Genomic DNA, 23,082 nt, shown 5'->3' on the forward strand with positions numbered 1-23,082 from the left:
GTTGCATCTAACTTGTGGCTTATGCATATATTTAATGTAAGGGTTATTTTAATTCGTAATGGGTTAGGCTGACTTTTGGCTTAGTAGGGTATAAGTAGGGGTGCCTTGTAGAGTTGTAAGTGGGATTCACCCAGCTTAAAGAAGAGGATGGGGCTGAAGAGAAAATTTTGAGAGGGGCTAGAAGTTGAAGCTTGGGAAACAAGGATATTTCTTGGTGGGCTTGCATGAAAAAGTTTAGATCTTACTTGAAGGTTTCTACCAGTGTGAATCTAGACTAGCTAGTGTTGGGATTAGATCTTGAGGGATCTTATAGAACTATTTTTGTGATTGCTATTGTATTTTGGCTAAAACCTAGAAGGCCTTACAACTAGGGACATTGTATGTAAATAGTTATTTTTATGATTAAAGGGTTGCATTTGGTATCTAATTGTGTATCTTGTGTTGTGTTTCCACTATGTGGTTATTTACAGGGATCTAGATTACCTCTAGTAGGGGTACCTTAGATTCTTACTGCATCAAAATTATAATTTCACTAGTTGGGTCTCAAATCTAATTTGGTCCTTTCCTAGAAACTATCTAGTCCATCTTAGGTCTTAATAATCTCATATGAAATTGAAAATATTATTTAAAATTGGGTCAAGCATATTGTTTTTGTTCAAACTATTCTCACACACTTACATATGATACTCTATAATGTGTTGTCACACCTATTTCTATGAGATTCATTTACTCAACTATTTAGCCAGAATAGCTTTGATGAATCATACCTTGGTGTACTTCACCCATTGTTAAATTTACACAAACTGAGATGAACTTTGACACATGATCAGAATGTAAACCTATCATACTATTGTTATTACACTTTGATGCCTACTAAAAGTAGGAGTTCTAGAAAACTTATAGTTGAATTATCCAAGCGGGGTAAGAGCCTTTCTCGAGTAATATAATTAACAAGTGATTCAAACAAATCTACATCACCTCCTAAACACTCTTACATGAAATAAAATTTTACCAAAGAGGTCAACCCTTTGTTTAAAGGAAAATAATTTGATAAAATATTTGACAATCCATCTTTAGAACCTAAGTATATTACTAGGAGTAGAACACGTACACTGGTTTAACCTAATATTTATATACCAGTTAGACAACCATCTGCAATGATGTCTGAGCATAATACTAAAAATGACAAATCAAAGAAATAATACTAATCAGAACAATAAAAAGAACAACAATCCAAGAGCGATGAAGAAGGAGAATCACCTATTGCATAAGTTGAAAGATGTCAAAAGATTAAACATTTTCGTAGAATGATGAAACTATTGAGAAACAAGAGAAGGCACACTTCCTTAAAATTATTGTTAAAGGAGCTAAATTACCTAAATAATATGATTTTGAGACACTTGTCCCTCAAGAAGAAGAAACTCCCATGTCTCTTCTAACTAAATAGATGTAAACCATGTAAATGCAAATGGAAATGATGAAGACAAAAAAATACAAGCCTACTACAAAATTCTCATTAGATGTCATTTGTCCATTTTCTTTTTGACAAAGAAATGTACACGTATCCTTTTCCTAAAAGAGTTAATTTTCCTAAATTTGATAATTACTTGGGTACAATAGATCCTCAAAATCTTTTGAGAGAATTTAGTGCCCTATCTATGAAATTAATGCACAATTAGTCTTATCTTATGCACTTGTTTCTATATAAATTAGTTGGACAAGATATGAAATGCTTTTCATGAATACCTTATGGAACTAAAACTTTTGAGGAAATTGTAAACATATTTGTACAAAAATATGCATACAAAATTCAAAATCTTATTGCCATACAATGTCTTTACAATATTAAACTAATAACAATAAAATATTTCCTAAAATTCCTTCAAAGATGGAGGCAGTTGTACTCCAAGTATTCATGAAAGATCCTTGAGGATGAGAGACTAAACATCTTCTTGGACAACCTTGTACTTGAACTAAGGTATAAAAATCAATTGCAAGGATAATATTCATTTAATGACATGATTAAAAGTGTTGTACATAAGAAGATTTCATGATAAAGAAAAGAGAGATGACACTCCACATATAAACTAAACAAGGATCTAGATTTAAAAAAGACAAGAGAAAATATTGAAAAAAGAACCATGATGTTGTAAATTATGGAGTGGTGGATATTGTGAATCTGAAGATTGCTAAATCTACCTTCAACTTGAAAAGTACCATATGAGCTAGCAAGGACACTAAGAATAATGCAGCTAACTCCAAAGCTACTAGAAACACATCCAATAATAAGCCCTATATTGCTAAGCCTAAGCATAATTTTACACCTCTTGGAGAACCTCTTGAAGTGATATTCAAAATTTTACTACATAACATCATAAGATTACTAGATAACTCAAGACCCTTCAACCCAAAAGTGAAACCACATTGGTGGAATGAGAATGATTACTGTGATTTCCATCAAAATAAAGGACATAAAATAATGATTGCATAATACTTTAATATACATTCCAAGATCTCATAGAACTTGGAGATTTGGTAGTAGATGACACAATGAAAACACATATCATAAGGTTTTCAAGGAACCTTTTTCCAAGTATGATACAAGAGAGGGATCGAAGTCTAAGAAGAATGCTAAAGTAAACTACATGTACTCCAATGATGATAATGTGATTCACATGGTGGAACCCATTGAAATGGAGTACCGTAACATGATCATTATGAAAGGATCAAACAAATATCTTCAAAAAAAATGATATAACTAGATCAAGAAGAAAGATTATCATCAAAGGGGTTGAACCTTCATAAAAAAATCAACTACACAAGTACAAAATGACTACTATGACTACAATTAAAACCTTGAAAGAAGAATCTTTCTCAAGAGAAACCAATTACAGTATTCTTTAACAATTAAAATGCACCAATCCTCAAATCAAAATATTTGAACTATTGAAAATCTCTCCTAAATATAAGAAAATCTTGGACAAGGCTCTCACAGAATGTACTAAAGGCTCAAACTTGAATTGATTTCAATCTATGGTGGGATACTTAACTTCACTGCACTACATGTCCTTCTTTGAAGAAGAGGATAATTCACTAAATCATCTACATAATCAATAATTTTACATTGAGGTCATGATCCATAAGTCACACATCAAGCATAATCTAATAGATGGAGGAGATGGTCTCAAAATCTATTCTCACAATCTGATTCAACAACTTGGTTTCTCTAAACATGCTATAAATTTATGAAAGAAGATAAAAATTAAAGCTTATGATGAAGAAGAGAGGACTTCAAAAGGACTTTTCGTACTATCTATCATAGTAGGACCTATGGAAAGAGATACAATTTGTCAAGTGTTGGATACACCATTGTCCTAAAATATATTTTAGGGCAATCCTTGGATACATGAAATGCAAGTTGCACCTTCAACATACCATCAATGCATAAAGTTTCTCCACAATGGAGTAGAGATATTTGTACCAATTAGCTCAATATATGCTTGCAACACATTGAAACAAGCTATTGACACTTTTGTGCCACACAAAAAGGAATCTACTAGGAATCATGAGTCTAAACTAGAAGACATGAAAAAGTCTCTAAAGCCAAAGGATACAAGAATAGAGGAGTATTCCCTACTAAAATTGTCTCTAACATCACTCCCTCCATCTTGTTGATATTATGGATGACCTTTTGAGGATACAAAACCATCAAAAATAAAGCTAAATCCATTCATGATGGTACCTTGATAAAGGAAATTGTACCTCTAGAAGATGAAGAAGAAGAAAGGGTTTCCTTGGCTTGGTTATATAAAGCAGAGAATAAAGACAAGGAAGTAAAACATTGTGACATGTTGTCTAACAAAATGGAAAAGGTTATGAGAAGGTACTTTTGATAAAAATAACAAAGGTTTAATAGATCCAATTGAGACAAAATTTAGAAGGCCTAATGATACAACTAGTGTAGGCTTTAAAAAGACACCATTTCACATAGGAAAGAAGAATTTCATACAAGTACCGGAGAAATTCGTTGAGAGCTTAGATGATAAGGATATCTTTCCTTATCTTATTTCACAAGAGATATCTAATATGATCCATGATCATGTTGAAGAAACTTCACATGTGAACAATGTTGAAATGGAAGGCGATTCCAAGGGGCCAACCTCGATCCATTAGATGACCCTTGAATAACTAAAAGTTATTTAAATAGCTAATCCTAGGTATTAGGGTGAACTCTACATGCCTATACAATTTAAAATAGGAGAATCTAGTCAAACTCAACCCATGGAAGGAGTTGAACAAGAAAAAGAGGATAATTAAAGCGATGAATGGATACATATGACTGATGGAGAATACTTTTATTTTCCACCTTACAGTATATATTCTCAAGAATATGAGTATGATTTATTCTCTAATGCTAATTTTTTCAACAAGGATGTTGCTAAAGTTCAAACCTATGAAAAATAGCTTGACGTAGGAAATGGTTCTGGTATTAGGTCAAATGGATTCTATTCCACTTACACTAACTTGTCTAATACAAATAGTTTTAGGAATTCTAGTGATTTGGATGCATCTATAGACAAGATTTCTTTAAGATTGGAGTTGTTAATCAATTCTTTTGTTGAACTTACCATAAATGTACTTGAACTAGTCAAATATTTTTCCCTCATACATCCTGAGCTTATTGAATGGAAGTATGATATAATATCCATTGAAGTTCCTATGTTATAGAATGAAAATGATTTATCATGTTACCTCAATGTCCTTGAACATTTCATCTTCTACTAGAGAATCTAGTGTAAACATGATAGGGGTGGATATCAAGTATCTTAGTTTGAAAATTAAAAAGAAATATAATAAGCATTTAGATAGTGAAAACCATATTGTGACAGTGTTAGAATCAAAATAGTAAAGAAAAAAGGCATATCTTAAGGTGAAAGCCTCATTAAGGTACCTAAAGATAGGATATTTGATATTCTCTTGAGTCACTTTCAAGAGAGATATTTAGTGTTGATAGAACCAACACAACTTGTGAATTTGGGAACAAAGGAGCATCCATAAATTATATATCTAGCTCAATCCCTATTAAAGGAAGAAAATAAAGAATTCACAACATTCTTCTAGGAAAAATAAAATAAAATTGCACGGGCATACTTTGACATGTCAGTTCTTGACCATGATCTAGTCATGCATCATCTATCTATGGCACATGGAACAAAACTCGTGAAACAAAAGCTACAAAAGATACATCCTCATATGGTTTTACTAATCAAAGCTAAATTGGAGAAGTTTGTAAAAGAAGGATTCTTAAGAGCTATTGGCTATGCAAAGTGGATCTTCAACATTGTACCTATTTCTAAACCTAAACAATCTATAATAGTGTGTAGAGACTTCAAAGATCTAACAAAGCTTTTATGAAGGATGACTTATCACTACCCAGTATAGACATGATAGTGGATATGATAGTTGGATGTGAGATGTAATCACTAATGGATGGATTCTCTAGATATAATTAGATCAAGATAACAACTAAAGATCAAGAGAAGAAAACTTTCACTTGTGCTTGGGGAACATTTTGTTGGAATGTCATGCCCTTTGGTCTCAAAAATGAAGGAGCTACATATTAGTGGGAAATGATGACTATACTTTATGATATGATAAATAAAACTATAGAGAACTATGTGGATGATAACTTAGAAAAGTCAATGGAAAGAAATACACATATAATAGATTTGAGTCCAACCTTAAACAAAATGGAAAAATTCAAACTAAGGCTCAATCCTAAGAAGTGTACATTCAGGGTTACATCTAGTAAGCTATTAGGATACATTATATCATCCAAATGAATCAAGGTAGATCCTAAAAAAGTACAAGTAATAATGGACATGCAACTTTTGAAACATTAGTCAAATGATATGGATGCAAGGGATGCTATGGTGAATTATAAGGTTCATATCACAACTAGAAAACAAAGAACAATCATTTACTAAAACTTTACAAAAAGGAGTTATATATAAATGGAATGATGACTATGAAAAGAGAGAAAATTAACTGAATAAATATCTAGAAAATCCACCTATTCTAATGCCTCTCATTCAAGGGAATCCACTGATTATATATATATATATATATATATATATATATATATATATATATATATATATATATATATATATATATATATATATATATATATATATATATATATATATATATATATATATATATATATATATATATATATATATATGAATAACCACCACATCATTGGGGGCCCTCCTAGCACAAGAAGACAATAACAAGAAGGAATGAGCAATATACTATATCTATAGGACTTTGGTCTCATATGATATGGAATATACTATAATTTAGAAAGATTACTTTGTAGTGGTCTTAGCTTCTCAAAATCTTAGGCATTACATACTCACTCATTCTATCATATTGATTATGAAGATTGATCCATTGTAGTATTAGTTGAACAAAGAAATTATTATAGGAAGGTTATCCAAATGGATCATGATACTCTATGAGTTTGACATTGAATATGTTGACCAAGAGGCTATAAATGGATAGGTGGTTGTTGATCAATTGGAAGGAGCACCATTAAGTTTACTCCTAAGACATATTCATGTTACCATTAGTGTCAAATAGTTAACAATGAAAGAGGAATATATCAATTAGTGAACACTATCACCAAGTTACACTGTTTTTTCTTGAGCACAAGGAAAGAGTAAATATAAGTTGGTTAGTTATAATTGAGCACTAGCACACATAGATTAATTTAATATTGATTGAGCATAGAAGTCACCAAGAAATTGCAAGAATAAGCAAGTTTAGAGGTGATCAAGTAACAACACATCTACCTAGTAGAAATAGAGTGTATAGAAGATACATACAAATTTTAAATGGCAAAAAATTTTATGTATTAATCATAATGAGTGGGAAACATGATTTACACAAGTTGAGGAAAAGATATGGAAAGATTTGTTGGTAAGCGTGAATTGATTATTTATAATTTCAAGGCAGAGAAGGCCAATGAAATGACAAAAGGAATAAAACATGGAATAAAGACTATTCTCGATCATCAATTTCAATCATTGATACATTCTAGAGAATTCAAAAATCCTAATTAGGTTAGAGATCATAAGAGGCAAAAGAAAACTATTCAAGGAACTATAAGGAATAGTTTAAAAGTTGTTGTTGAGATGAGATTTTCTACTATTGTTAGTGTTATGTTGAGAAAGGGGTTAATTCAAAGGATGAGTAGAGATTTAAGTAACATAAGGAAGAATTTTCTATATCAATCACTTGAGGTGATATATCAGTGAGAATAGAGGGATTTGATTATCAAATTAAATTACATTGTATTAGATCAAATTATTGCTATTCTCTAACCATTGTAATAGATTAATTCCTTTCACAAGGTAGACTTAATAGTCTTATTGTAAATGTCTTAGTTGAGTACAAATTTGTGTGGTGTTATAAAATAATTGAAAAAGATAGATTTTAGTACATTTGTTTGTATTACTCCTCGTTGAATAAGTAAATAGAAGTGAAACCATATTATTATGAGAAATTGGGAATACTAAGAGGGGGCTAGGGGGTTGAATTAGTATTCTACTAACTTTAGCCCAAAATTGGATATAATTAACTACCTTATAAATTGCATATGAAAGTGAACTAATAATATTGAACAATAAACTTAACCATACAATAAGAGATATCATAACAACATATTTTGTTAACTAGGGAAACCCTAGGCAACAAAAAAATCTAGTGGGGATGGTACCCATAAAATGATCCACTAATCAAAAGTAGATGATTAAAGATACTAACATTGTTAGGAGTCTATTACATCTGTATAGTGTCTCAATCCTTGTTAGAAGACTTAGGCCTTGTTAGAAGCCTCAACCCTATTAGGAGTTGGTGCAAATACATATACAAAAGATCTATGAGCTGAGCTCACTGCACAAACATGTAACTTAGAATGTAGTTCCTTGATACAAAAGGATAGAAACAAAAACCTCTTGCTTGTTGATGATATCTTCAATATCTAATATGTCACTGCTACTCATTAAAAAATTCACAACCCTCTGATTATACATCATAATTTGCATCACATAAAGTTTGAATAGTCTTCATAAGAAGCACACAATACTTCACATATATCTTACAAGTTACACATAACTTCACATATTGCAATCTTTCCTTTATACCCTTATAATTTACAAATTACTGTCCCGTTAGCCTTAAAGCTTTCACATGCTTGGAAAAATTAAAAACTATCTCTTTCCCACTTATGATTAATATCTAGGATGTCATCCCTAATTATTTAAGTAATTATTTCATAAAAAAATTTCTTAACTCATAATTACTCATTTACTGTTATGCTCTATTGTGCTTGTATACTATCGCAACTGGTAAATCTATCATATCTTCTTTTATACTAACCATATTGATTTGTGCACTTACATATGTCATCTTGATGTTCTATACTATTTGTACCTAATTGTATACATGCCAATAATTCTTCTATCATCCATACACATCAAAACTGTCTCTATTGTGTCAGATTAACTATCTTGTACTTAGACAATTTTCAAGTCTAACTATAGAATCTTCATCTATACATAATGCCTTCTTTATAAAAGGTATATATTGCCAAAAATGTCAACTCTCACTCTTTTACAACATAGCCTAGTTGGAAAAATTTCCAAAAATCTCCCCCTTTGGGATTGATGGAAACATATGGGAAAATTGGCTAAGTCTAAAAATGTTGATCAAAACTTTACAAAAATTTGGCCTTCATAAAATTCACAAAACTTCAAAAATTTTGTGGTTCATCATATTTTATAACCATCATTCCTTATATCTCCTATTATAATACAATAGTTTGCATAATTAATGCTCCCCCTTTCTTCATACATCATACTATTATACAATTATTCTATTACTCCCTTGTACATTATACAATTTTCCTATATTACCCCCGCTTTGATATCAATGAAAAAGGTTTTAAAATCTATATAGAAGTCCAAATTATGAACCTTATACCTCTGTATCAGGCTAATAGGTGTGTGATATAGTCATCAAAACTTTTCTTCAAACTCTTAAAGTTCTTCTTCGATGAATCTTTGACTCCCTCTAGTATGCCAAGTAGAGTGCATAACCCATAGGATGCTATTTCAACCACATTCAAGTTTGAGTAGAAAAACTTGTCAAAATATGTCTTCACATTCAAACATTATTACACTTGCTGCTCAAGTGTACTTATTTTCAAAGACAAATATTCTCTCAAAAGTGAGTACCTCTTTGTTGTTGTTTCTCTATTCATTTCAATAAGACTTATCTCATCATAAGTCTTCCCTATTTGTGCCTCAATGTCTTCAATCTTCTTATTTGACTATTGGAGCTGATTTACTAGTACCTATAACTCATCATGCTTCCCCTTTATCTTATCTTCAATGTCCTTGGTGAATTTGAAGGATATTTCACATTTGACATATAATGTCTTTCCTTCTTGCTTGCATCTTCTTAGATCCTTGATGCATGTATCAAGAGCTCCTGAGTCATTTATGATAATATGAAAAATGGTGTCAAACATCTAAGCATCATTCTTTGATTGATCTTGTACTGCTACTACATAATAAAAACTTGTGAAATCAACATCAAAAGCTTGTATTACAACTTTTTCTCTATCTTCTAGATCAGGTTCTGTCAACTTTATAGTTAAGGTGCTCTTAAGTTTTCCCATTACTTCCATTAGGGATCTTTGTAGGCTCTTCACCTTTATGTTCTTTTCAATTATTTTCCTAAGGGATGAGATCATCTTAGTCTGATCATCATCATCTATTCTTGATAGTGATACTAAGGTAAGAAGTGTCCCTAATCAACTAGGCACACTAGCCTTCTTTGCCTCTTCCTCCTCCTCTTCTTCTCATCATCTACCTTTCTTTTCTTTTCTTCTTCTTCCCACTTTTTGTCTTCCTATTCCTTCTTCTTCTTTTCTTCTTCCTTTCTTTTATCCTCTTCTTCTTCTTCTTTCATCTTTCTTCTTGTTCTCTTTGTTGGAAATATTCAAGACTATGCTAAGTTACTGAGAGGGGAGGGGTGAATTAGTAACTTCTAAAACTTCTACAAATTCAACTCTTAATCCAACAATCCAATTAGAATTTAATCCATCACATATAATCTAATCTAATTGCATGCATAGAAAACTAAAAATATAAAAGTATTCATAACACTGTGACATAAGGATTTGGCAACCCAAAAAACTTCCAAATAGAAAGTAAAACTAGGTTGGGGATGATACCCACAAGTTTTAGTAATACAGTATAAAGTTAGCCTGTTAAAGCTTACATTGATTACTTCTGATGATCTACCATGTTAGGAGCAATAAGGACTACTAGGTCCACATTGTGAAAGGATTTACAAAAATACAATGAAGTATGCACTTGGTAAAGAGATTTATAAAAGATTGTCAGGTCTACCTTGTTAAAAGATTTGACTGATCCACCCATTAGGATGAAATAGTAGATGATCTCTGATCTGCAACTTGGTTTACTAAATGAGATTCCTTTATGTACTAATCACCTTGCTGTGATAGACATATCTTTGCTACTCCTTATCCTACTATAGCCTTTGTAATTTTCTCTTTCTGCTCTTTTTTTATTATATTCACTTGCATTGCATTCACATTCACACTTCTTCATCCTTTGATATGATACAATACATTACATATATATACCAATCTAGTTATACAAATTAAAAAGTTGGCCACAATACAAGTTTACAAAAATATTATAAAGTTAGCCCAAATGAAGGCACTTGAGTTCTAAAGACTGACTTGATGAGGTTTTGATACTCGACATCCACTATCAATGCTCAACATCATCATGCACTTAGTAGATGTAAAATCTTGGTCCATACTAATCACTTCCAAGTAGTCTTGAACTTGGTCTACATTAGTGACTTGATAGATATTGTGAAACTTTTCATATAAATTGAATAACTTATTTACCATTGCATAGCTCAGTAAACAATATCACCTAGAGCTCAGTATAAACTGAGTCACTTAGTTAACACTTTGTAGCTCGGTTAACATTGGACTCACATCACATAAACTATGAACTCAGTGAACACTGTACAACTTAGTTTGCATTGGTAACCTTGACATATACTAAGATGCATGGTTTACACTGTTGATCTTCACTATAACTACAACTGCTCAGCAACCACTAGGATTTGTCCAAAGAACTTAGTAGCAACTTTAAAACTCAGCAACAACTGAAATGCTTGGAAAACACTGTTAGCTATACAATGAGCTTGATAGCTATTTACAATTTGAATAAATGTGTGTCACTAATAACAAACTTGACTGATATATCAACACTCTTCTTCTTCTTTCTTCTTCACTAATTTTCTTCCTTCTTCCTTTCTTCTTCTTCTTCTTCTTTCCTTTTTTTTTCCTCTTCTTCTTTCTTCTTTTTTTCCTCATCCTCTTTTCTCCCCATTTCTTCCTTCCTTCTATCTTCCTTTTCTTTTTGCCTTTTCTCTTCTCCCTCTTCCTTTTTCTTTCCTTCCTTTTCAATCCTTTTCTTTTCCTCATCCTCTTCCTCTAAGTTTGTATAATTGGTATCATTTCCAACATTGGGACCATAATCCTTTAATTGATCATCAATTGTATCAACTATCTCTTTAGTGTTATCAATCTACATTGAGTCATTTCCAATGGTGACTTGAGGTGCTGCTACTGCCTTATTTAGATCAGCCATCATTTGAACTATATTTTTTTTGTTTCTTCATTTACTTCCTGATAATTTCCCCCCATTATCATTATTTCTCCTATCTTGTTCCTAAGATAAGGCTCAAGAATCTTCATCAGGCTATCCATATGGTCATCATTGTTTACTTGGCATAACTTTCTTATCTAGTTTTGTCTGATGTCCCTATCTCCATCAGCTACTCTCTTTCTTCTGTTGATCAATCTTTCATAGAGATCTTCTGGGATCTCATCTTTCAAATCATCAAAGTTCTTATTAGACAGTATCATGTGTTTAATAATAACATTCTCAAGTTCTAATCTACCAATTCTAGTGTACAAATGACAATATTTGTTTAACTAAAAAATTTACCTTCATTAATAATTGCATCGTCCACTTTCTCAATTTTAGGCTTCCATGCCTTCCTTCTTGAGCTCATAATTTTAGGTTTCTATTATGTTAACTTCTTAGGCACTATCTGACCTTACATCTTCTTACTAGGCACACTAGGCATTAATTCCTTTTGCCTCTTTCTCGATCATGTGGCCATAGTTTTCATTCTTTTCTTTCTAGGGGAATTAGGGGATTCTTTTTTCACTTCAACTAGTCTAACTAATTTCCTCTTGGTTTCAACTATTTCCACTTCTTCCTTTTCTAATAACTTAGTTAGTGGAATAGCAGGTGTAATGGGTGCTTGTTGTTGTGATATTGTTGCATATGGTGCTATAGGTGTTGTAGTAGATGGCATGGCTACTTTCACTCCTACAAATGGTCCTGCAACTACTAATGATGTAGCATACATTAATCTATGCTGACCAATTTGTTTCATACATGCCATTGGCTACCTTACTACACTTATTAATTCTCTAGACATGCCTGCCTACTGAATAAATTTCTTCATTATCGTTTCAACTTTCTTTTGAACTATTTTCTCAATCTTTGCTAGGCTAGCTGATTGCATCAACTCTTCATAGGTTTTTGTTAAAGTAATAAGATATTGCCTTATTAATTAAATCATTTTGATTTAATTATTAGGTCACTTATTATCTCTAGTTTACTTAAACTAAACTTTAGACATATAGTAATTTATTATTTTATTAATTATTATCATGCAACCTAAGTTTTACTAGTTAGGGTTTTGATCTCCTTTATAAGGACAATCTCTCTTTTTATTTTACTCATTCACTTTTGACAATTACAATTTCTTTTTTTGCTCATCAAGAATGTCTCAACTATGGATCTTGCAATTTCAGCCTCTGAAGCCTTTTGCTTCTCTCTTTCTGTGACATGTGTTTGCATGTAGGTGATACTTGAGAGCTTTGGAGTTGATCTTTTATCAACCTTCACATGGAATCAGAGCTCTAGATCTTCATGCCCATGTTTTTTTTATGAGAAGTTTGGCTTGGCTTTCAGATCTATGTTTTTTCTTTTAAAGGGTTTCATTTTTCAAAGATTTTTTGTATTGAATATGGGTCATCATTTTTTGGTGCACTTTGAACCCAAACAGACATCATTCTTGAGCTCAGAGTGCCCAAAAACCCCTATTTTCATATAAAATTTGTCCAGTTTGGACACAGTTGGAATTTGAGGTAAAATAATATTACTACCAAAATGGGCACGTTTCCTGAGGTGATGATTTTTATATTTTTTGGCATGCAAATTAAGATTGTTGATTAGAAAATTGAGATTTTTGGCACATTTCCTAAGGTGGCAATTTTTTGAATTTTGGCACACAAATTGAGTCTTTTCCAAAAACGGAGATTTTTCGCACATTTCTTGAGCAGTAATTTTATAATTTTTTACATGAAAATTGTGATTTTTTGGCACACAAATTGAGATTTTTGGGCGTGAAAATTGAGTCAGTTTTGGTATAAAATTGGCATGCTTCCTGAGGTAATTTTTGGTACTAGTGTACACACTTTTTGAGACATTTTGGCATGGATCCCAAGGTAGTAAAAATATTTTTCCTTTCCAAAAATTTTTTGAACTACATGTGGTTTTTTCCCCATAACTTTCTCTTTTGGACTCTTTTTTTTTTTTTGGTGCAATTTATTTAGATTTTTAATGTTTTTTGGTGGCCTATTTTGGATGTAAAATTTAGAAGTTCTATTTTGCACTCCTGGAGATATATCTTGATAAATTCTATTTTCTAGATTCTACTCTAGGCACATCCAATTCAATATTTTTTTATTTTTTTTTCATTTTGATGGATATCTCTATTATTTTAGGTTTGGAGATCAATTTTGTTGTTTCAAATGATTTTTAATGGATTGTACTATCTATTATATCAGCCTTATGTCTCTTTGGATCTTTGTTGACATCCTTTTGTAGTAATTTTGCAAACACACTGAGATAGAGTGCCACTCTATTGCATTTTGGGATCTTGCACATCTTTGCGTTTTGTTGTACTTGCACTACATTATCATGTTGGCCATATTTTCCATCTTCCTTTTTCAAGTGAGTGTTCCTTCTACTATATTAGCCTCATGATCACATGCCATTATAGGTGTTTGTACTTCTTTTGCACTCTCAATGTTCTCAATTCTTCTTTCTATAGGAGATATTGCATTGAATTTTAGTGTTCATGTCTTACCTCTCAGCATTATAGGGGGGTTATTTTGGTTCTATTTCTTTCTTGGTTTGATGAATTGAGCTATGTATTTAGTATTTGATCCTATGTACTAGGCAATTGTAGTGGCTGGATACTTATGCATTTTGATGAGATGGATCATTTACCATATATACATTCTTTCTTTCCTATTTTTGGAGGCCATGAAGATACCTTCCATCTTTGATTGATCAAATCTTCAGACTTGGTCTTCTCTACTTGGTCATGTTCTATAGAGTGGAGATTCTTCAGATCAATAGTTTGGCAGTGTTTGTAGCTTCATGCTTCAGTGGTGTTCTTCATGATCATCCTTTTATTCCTATCTTCTGGAACATTCTTTCCATCTCTTTTTGGAGTAGGGTTTTTCCCATGTGTTTTCTCTATTTCTCCTCTTTTTAGAGATTTGGTTGTGCTTGGGTACTTCATTAGGCCTTGTTGTCAGGAGCCAAATTTTCTTTCAGCAATAGTTTCTAGGTTTTTAACTAATCCCTAAGTTTATCTTAAGTGGGGGGGGTGTTAGAGTAATAAGATATTTCCTTATTAACTAAATTATTTTGATTTAATTATTAAGTTACTTATTATCTCTAGTTTACTTAAGATAAACTTTAGGCATATAATAATTAATTATTTTACTAATTATTATCATGCAACTTAGGTTTTACCTATTAGGGTTTTGATCTCCTTTATAAGGATGATCTCTCTTTGTAATTTATTCATTCACTTTTGAGAAAAAAAATTTCTCTTTTTTCTCATCAAGAATGTCTCATCGATGGATCTAGCAATTTTAGCCTCCATAGCCTTTTGTTTTCTCTATTTCTGACAAGTGTTTGCATGTAGGTGATTCTTAGGAGTTGTGGAGTTGATCTTTCATCAACTTCAATAGTTCCAATTTTGTCAAACTCCCCATCCTTTTTTGACTCAAGGATAGTCTTAACATATCCTTATGTTTCCTCTATTGTGCTCTCATAACCTAAAGGTTCAATATATATCATTCTAGGCTTTAGTGCCTCAATATAGGTAAAATCAGTGTCTATTGTTGTGGTTTTCATAATGCACACCCCATTTCTCCTTAGAAATGGGGATCCCCTAGCAGTTTTAGCTTTTCTAGACCCCTAGTCCAGGTTTGAGTCTTTTTTAGGGTTCTACCTAGTGTCTAAGCCTAGTCTAGTCCTATTAGTAAAAAACCCAGTTGTCATAAACTAGAGATTTTGGAGAAAAAATAATCTTTTGAGTAATGAAGGTGTGCACTAGTGCACCTAGCACACTTAGTGCACCCTTCAAGGTGCGCTAGTGTGCTAAGTGCATTAGTGAGGGAGCACTTCCCTTTGGAAGTGTGCACCTCCTCACATGCGCAGGTGTGCACCTCCAAATGTGCACTCTGTCCTGGGCCTATAAAAGCCCAAGACCCCTCCCTCCTCCTTACTCATTTCTTCTTCTTGATCTCTGGTGAGTGCATCTCCACACATTGAGAGGTGTGCTAATCTTCTACACCTGCACACACAAAACACACCAAGTAAAAACTAATAAAAAGGTGTGCACCTATCCAAGGTGTGCAAGATGCACACTTTTTTTTTCAAAAAAGCTTAGTAAAGCTTAAAAAACAACAACAATCACCTTGGTTAAAGGTGCACATGTACGCATCTATCCAAGGTGCACACATACACACATTTTAGAGACAAGCTCTCCTTTGCAAAATAGGGTGCACACATAGTGCACCCCAAAAGGTGTGTTATGTGCACACCCTTTTTTCAACACTTAGACCACTTTGTATCATAAGGGTACACACATAGCACACCCAAAAAGGTGTACTATGTGTGCACCCTTAGTGTTGAAAGTTTAGCTTAGGAGAAAAGCACACCTAGCACACCCTCAAGGTGTGCAAGATGCACCAAGTTTTGTCTTGTGGAGTATAAAATAGGATTTTTTAGCAATTTTGTGATAGTTTTAGGTTTTGGGTTTTTTTCCCTAACTAGGGTTTGTTTAGGATTGTATTTTTCAATTTCCAAAATAATGTATGTCTATTTTGTGCATATTAAATGGCTTCCTTCTCATCCTCCCTCACTGCAAAGATTGCTCCAAAACTGATGGTTTTCAAGTTTCAAGGTGTCCAACCTAAATCATGCTTCTAGGATGTGCATTTAGAAATTTGAGATATAGAAATGGGTCACATTTAATGGAATGCATTCTTGGTTCTATGCAAAAGACCAAATGAGAGGCCCCTAATTGTGTCTACACTTATAAGATCAAGATTAGTAAATGCAGCTTCACACCTAGTTTTAGTATAATCTTTTGAGTTGATCATGGCTTTGGCTAAGAATTATGTTTTAGAAGAGAGTGTGGTCAAAAGAATAACTAGAGAGATTATTCTCAATCTAAGAACCAAGAATATAGAGAAATTATTTCATCTTCTAAGGGTAGATCATTATATAAGACTAACATACCATCAAGCAAAAAGGTGGTATAGAGATCATGAACAAGAAGCCACAAAAATTATTCAATCTTCATATCTCATTGATAGAACACATTTGGGAAGAAAATATGCGAAAGTAGATATGAAAAGAGGTTATATGAAGGATGATATCAAACATTCCATAGTGCTCCTAAGAAGAATCCTGGGATTACCAACAGCAAGATACTTAAACATATGGATGGTACACTTCATTGAAACCATCATAACAATAAAGATGCCAATTAACTGGGCCATAATTCCCAGTGAGAATTTAGACGAATAGTTGGTGGTGGTCAAAAATGATCTAAGGTTTTATATGACATCTTATTTGGTGTATCTGTTAGCAACAAGAACTACAAATTACTAAGGATTATTTAAGATGGGTAACTTGCAAGATGCTGATGCGTGGCCTTATGTGGTATACCCTTAGCTAGGGAAGAAAAAGATTTCAGATCATAGTAAAGAATATAGAATAGTGAATGATGCCTTCATTTTTACAATCATCCAGTTCATTGAGGGAGACTATGCAAAAAGGATGTCGAAAGAGACAGCAAGAAAAATTACAGAAATAGGCAGCTACTACATCCAATTCATAATATTCACTTACTTAAGGGTAGTGGATACAACTATAAATCCTAAGAAGCTCCCTAGGTATCCATGTGATAGACTCATTTTGCTAGAGATTGAATGATAACTCTCATTTGCATATGACATAGTAAAGAAGAAACATAAGAAGACCTGGGTATGGCCCATCGCCATAGGTCCATTTGGTGTCAAGAAGAAGCAAGATATCACAAATTTTGAGTGAGAATGGGATTATTACCCCTTGGAGGATAATAATTCCCCTTGTCCATGTTTTGATAATATTGGCAGAGTCCAATTCTTGGCAGGAAAATAATTTAATCATGACGATGTTATAGAAGATCACTAGATGAATGTAGTAGATGACTAAAATATCTAGATAGGGGATTATTTTAGGAAAACTCTTTATTTGCCAGGCAGTGCCTTGAAAATAAAGGTCCCATTAAATTTTTTTCAACAAGACACTTTAGATGTTATGGATCCCCTATATAACCGAGATAAGATATGCAATCAACCAATCATGAATGCCAAAATTAATAGAGAAGAAAATGCAAATATCAATCATAAGGCAAGGCATATCATCCAATTGACCAAGGAATGGATTAAGAGACCATTCAAGTTGGATCTAGTTCCAAAAATAGTAGTTTTCCAAGCTATAGCTGTAATACCCCAAAATTGGCTCATTTCCATTATACCAATTTTGGTCTATCTGATCAATTCTAAAGTCCTATTTAATTAGGCAATTCTTATTCAAATTGTCGCTACTTGACTTAATTGTTAGATGCAAAAAAACCCTAATCTACATTCATCATGCTTATTATTTAATTCCTATAGTATTTACTCATATTAGCGCATTGAAACCTATTTGATTTAAATTTAATTTAATCTAAAGTATTTATACTTTATTAAATTAAATTATCACATAAGGCTAATATACTAAGGGGTTAAATTTATTTAATTTAATAAATATACTTATTCTAATCAATTGAATGAAATTATTTAATTGAATGGAAAAGGTATTTATGAGGTCATATCTCATTTTATTAAATTAAATATCCTTCCTAATTCTACTATTCAGTTCAAAATGGAGATTCCTACTTAACTATTGCTCAAATTAGAAGTGATTCAAATCACTTGCTCTCACACTAGAGTCTATTTGAGTTAACTATTTCTTGCACTCGAGATCTGAGGCAGTTAACTCCATCTAAATTTGGAATCCTCCACTATGACTAAAATTGTGCTTCAATCTCGACCGTCAATCTAAGTTTATCTCAACTGTTGAAGTATTTCAGGAATTCTATTTAGGAGACCTTCAATTCCTCATTACAAATGTTGAATTGATTTGATATCGAATTGCTATTGAAATTCATACTCACTTAGCTCATATATTTGCACACATTTGCATTCCTAGCTTGAGCTTATTTAGTTTAAATATGTATATGCTTAATCTAGTTTCCTTTACATGTTTTTAGATTAAGTGCATATCTCATTTTAGATTACATTGCATTCTCACATAGATTAGTTGCATATCAAATCCTTCATTCTTAGAGGGTCTGGTTGCCTAAGCCTCATCTCTAAGGATATTAAATAAGAAAAATCCCCTTAGATAGGAGGCAACAGGTTGAGTTGTCAAGCATTATGGATGAATAATTCAATGTTCAATTCAGGATGACTTCATAGGTAATGACCATGTTGAAGTGTGTGTGAGGTTTAGAGGCTTGCATTCCATGTATACAACAACCTGCCTAGTGAAAGGTAGAGGAGAGAAGGTTATAGTACCAAAATTCATAGCTCAATCTCTAATTAGGACAAAGATAATGTATCAGTATGATAGGGAAGTTGGGTACTTCAAGGCATAGAAGAGCAAGAATAAAAGGAAAAGAGTTTCTCCATAGCAAGCTAAGCTCAAGGTTGAAGGGACTCAAGCCTAAGAAGCAACTCAAGCCCAAGGAGCCACTCAAGATCAAAATAATCCACAAGTTCCACCACCAAAATAGGGACACAGATCTAAAGAGCAAGCATACGAGGTTTTCCTATAGGTTCCAGAAGAAGAAGTGTCTCCATCAACTCTTAAGAAGAAAAAGGATAAGACTCCAATTAAAAGGACTAGAAGATAGAGGGTGCAAAGTAAGGTTTTTCCTATTCCTTTAGTCCTAGAAACCATTCTTGAAGGAGCTGAAGAGGATGAAGAAGATGAAGATGATAACCTTCCCTTGAGTTAGAGGACTCATCTAGCCAGGGCTATTGAGCTAGAATGAAGATGGAGCTCCACTATAATGCTACCATCCATTCCTACACAACTTATTTAGGTCACAACTTCGGAGGATGAGTTATAATAGTGGATTGATGAATAAGAGGACCAAGGGGCCAATGTCTTTAAAATGTCAAATTTTGACTTCATACATATAGGTACTAAACTCATTGATGTCAATACACCAAAAAATCAGCCTTTGGAAAGGGGATTGGATTCAATCACTACCTCAACCACAAGGAATTCAAGGTGCCTCACCATCACCATCTCAAGATGTATCTTTAGTGGATAAAGGCTCAACCACTCATCTCCCTCTGGTCAATGAAGGACAAGTACAACCAATACAAGAAGAAGAGCCACAATAAAGACTCACTGATGAAGTATCAAAGGAGGGGAAAATATATGAATAACCCCATCAAACTTCTCAGGATATAGAGGTAAGGATTGTGGAGTACACAAATATAGGAATACCTAATGTAGATCCCTCACAAAAAGAAAGGACTCTAGAGAGGAGTGATAAGGGAAAGTGTCTAGCTAAACAAACCCCCTCTTCATCCAAATATAAGTCTCTGATGGAAACTAATCTAAGGTGGTTGAGAAAAGAGGTGATGGTTAGGCATAAAAGGTAATTGTATTGTATTGAGGAAGAGGGAATGCGAGAATTAGTTGAAGCTCTCAAGAAGCCTGAATTACCTAAGGTGATGCACATACATTGGCCTTGAATTATCCATTATCAAGTCAGTTTGAATATTAATATTCATCTCCTTAGTTGGCTAGACCCAGAAAAAACAAATCTATTAAACTCAATATTCCAAAACAAGAAAGTCCTTTATTAGCTGACCTCACTTGGTAGACACTAACTTAGAAATGATTTTCCTATGTTAACCAAGTGAACTTAGTTAACACTATATATTTACAAAATTACTTTGGTAACTGAGTGAGATCAATTAGCACTAGTTCCATCCAACTTTTCCTTTGTTAATTGTGTGATCTCATTTAACACTCAACTTTATCTAACTTCTCTTTGATGCCCAAGTGAACTTGGCATACACTGTCTTCTCAACTTGGAAAACATTGGAATGCTCGACAAACATAGGAAACTATCTTCATGACCTGAGTGAGCTTGGCATACACTGACTAATAAAGATATTACATTTTGTATAACATCAAAGACAATATATTTTGATCAACAAGGTTAACATCTAAGATTTTGTCCCAACATTGTCACATAATTGTTTGGGTAAAAAAATCCATTAACAAAAATGTCTTTATTATGCATTTATCTTTGTTTTGTCTTGATAAATTTTTACTTGTAAAAATTTCATAACTCCATCCATACATAGTCAAACTTTAAGCACTGTTACCCATGTGTCATAAGCCCAAGTTCCTCCAGTGAACTGCGCTAAAAAATATGTTGATTGTACATTATTTTGTTGATCTACTTAGACAATTTTTTGAATAACTATACTTCAAACTTATTATATTATTTTTCCTTCTAAAAGTAAGCTATATGTTTCCATAAATGAAAACCTTAACATATATCCTTAGACAAATTTCCAACAATCCCCCCCTTTGGCATTGAAGGCAACATATGGGAAAATTTGGCTAAGTATCCAAAATTTGTGATATACTTCACATGACCATGAAAGTTTCAAAATGTGGATCATATTTATATTAATTTACATATTTTACATATATTCTCCCCCCAAGACTATAATCTAACTTACATTTCCCTTCACATTTCTATCTACTATACATGTTATTGTTTTGCAATTTTTTATATTGATACTCTCTCTCCCCCTTTGACATCAATGACAAAGTTGAGTCAAAAAAGGATATATAAATGTCAATATCTGTTTATCTACCTTGATTTCTTCATCTTATTGGATGGATGGAAAGAATTGAAATGCAATTTACAAATTTCTACTTTAGATTGGTGAACTCTTTATCCTAATTGTCCTTAACTGCATCTACAATGCTGGTGAGAGTACAAAGTCCATACAATGCCACCTCTATTACATCTAGGCTTGGATAAGAGAATTTGGCATATGATTATTTTGTCTAAATATGTATCCAAATTTCTATGAATAGTCTCAATCTTTAATGTAAAGTGGTCTCTTAATAGTGAGAATATATTTAATATTCTTTCTCTATTCAACTCAATAATTCTCAACTCATGATTGATTTGACTAATCTTCTATTCAATTTCAAGGATGTTCTCCTTTAGTTTCTTCATCTCATCCACAAATTTCTCCAACTCATCTATTTTGTCTCTAATGTTTTTGGAGATGTCTTGGGATCATTTCTTTGCAAGCACACATTTTGTGTATAGATCATTTTCCTCTATTGAACAATTCCTTAATTCTTTGATGCATAGATCCAATGTTGTGAGATCATTTCTAATGTTTCCATACACTGTATTGAACAAATTAGCATCATGAACTACATTTTTCCTTAGGTTAGCAACCTCCTCAAGTGTAGTGAAATGAGTGTCAAAGACTTCCATAACCTTTTCTTCTTTCTCCTCAAATTTTGTTCCCTTGATTGTACTAGAGAAGGTAGTGTACTCTATAGCTTTTCAATAGACAATTTTAATAACCTTTGAGCATTCTTTCTCATCTTTCTAGATTCTTCAATAATATTTCAAATAAATAATTTTGAAAATTGGATGTACTTTTGTCTATCCATATTTCCTTCAAACATATTTCTCACAACTTGTGGAAATCTTGAGAAAGTTCTTCAAAGGGTGACTTTGAAGTTCTTACTAGTGTAGTCTATACTACCTTAGGAGGGGTCTATAAAACAATTATCTATCTTTCCCTTTTTTTTCCATCCTCCTTTTGATTTGATGTGTCATTTGGGATGACTACATATCCATCTAATTTTGTCTGTGTTTCTTTTCTTTTTTATTTTCTTCTTCCTTCTCTACCCAAGTCAAGGAAATGGTAATAGTTGTGGCCTCCTACACAAAATTTTTCCCATGTGTCTAATATTAAAAATTTGTGCTCACAAAAATAAGTTCTAATGATATTAATTTTGGTCATTCCTTGCACACAAGTTTTGGTCCTAGTGACTCTTCTTTTTATCATCTTCATCGTTCTCTAAAGTAGAGTAGTCAAAAATGTTGTCGATGACCAAATTTCCAACATTGACATCTTGTTGATTTGCAAATGGATTTTTAGATGTGCTTGCAAGGGGTCCTCACTGGTGTCAATTGTAATTCTAGCTCCCCCTTTGACCATTCTATCATCTTGATGATCCAATGCACTATCCTTAATTTCTATTACAATATTATCTTATCATTGATCTACTACTAAAATCTCATTCATTATTTTAACAATTTATTCTTATGTTTCTTTTGTTACCTCTTCATAGAGTTCCCCCATGTTTTGTATTGTCCTTGTTTTCTTTCTCAATAGAGGCTCCAATATGC

The 23,082-nt window shown here is 32.6% G+C and overlaps 1 pseudogene; it reads right to left on the reverse strand.

Annotated features, from left to right (window-relative positions):
- Positions 1-23,082, reverse strand: part of LOC149542604 (potassium channel AKT1-like) — a 114,145-nt pseudogene that overhangs the window by 13,738 nt on the left and 77,325 nt on the right.

This window comes from Cupressus sempervirens, chromosome 8, assembly GCF_028749045.1.
Source record: "Cupressus sempervirens isolate cs-2001-9-10 chromosome 8, ASM2874904v1, whole genome shotgun sequence".
Classification (NCBI taxonomy): Eukaryota; Viridiplantae; Streptophyta; class Pinopsida; order Cupressales; family Cupressaceae; genus Cupressus; species Cupressus sempervirens.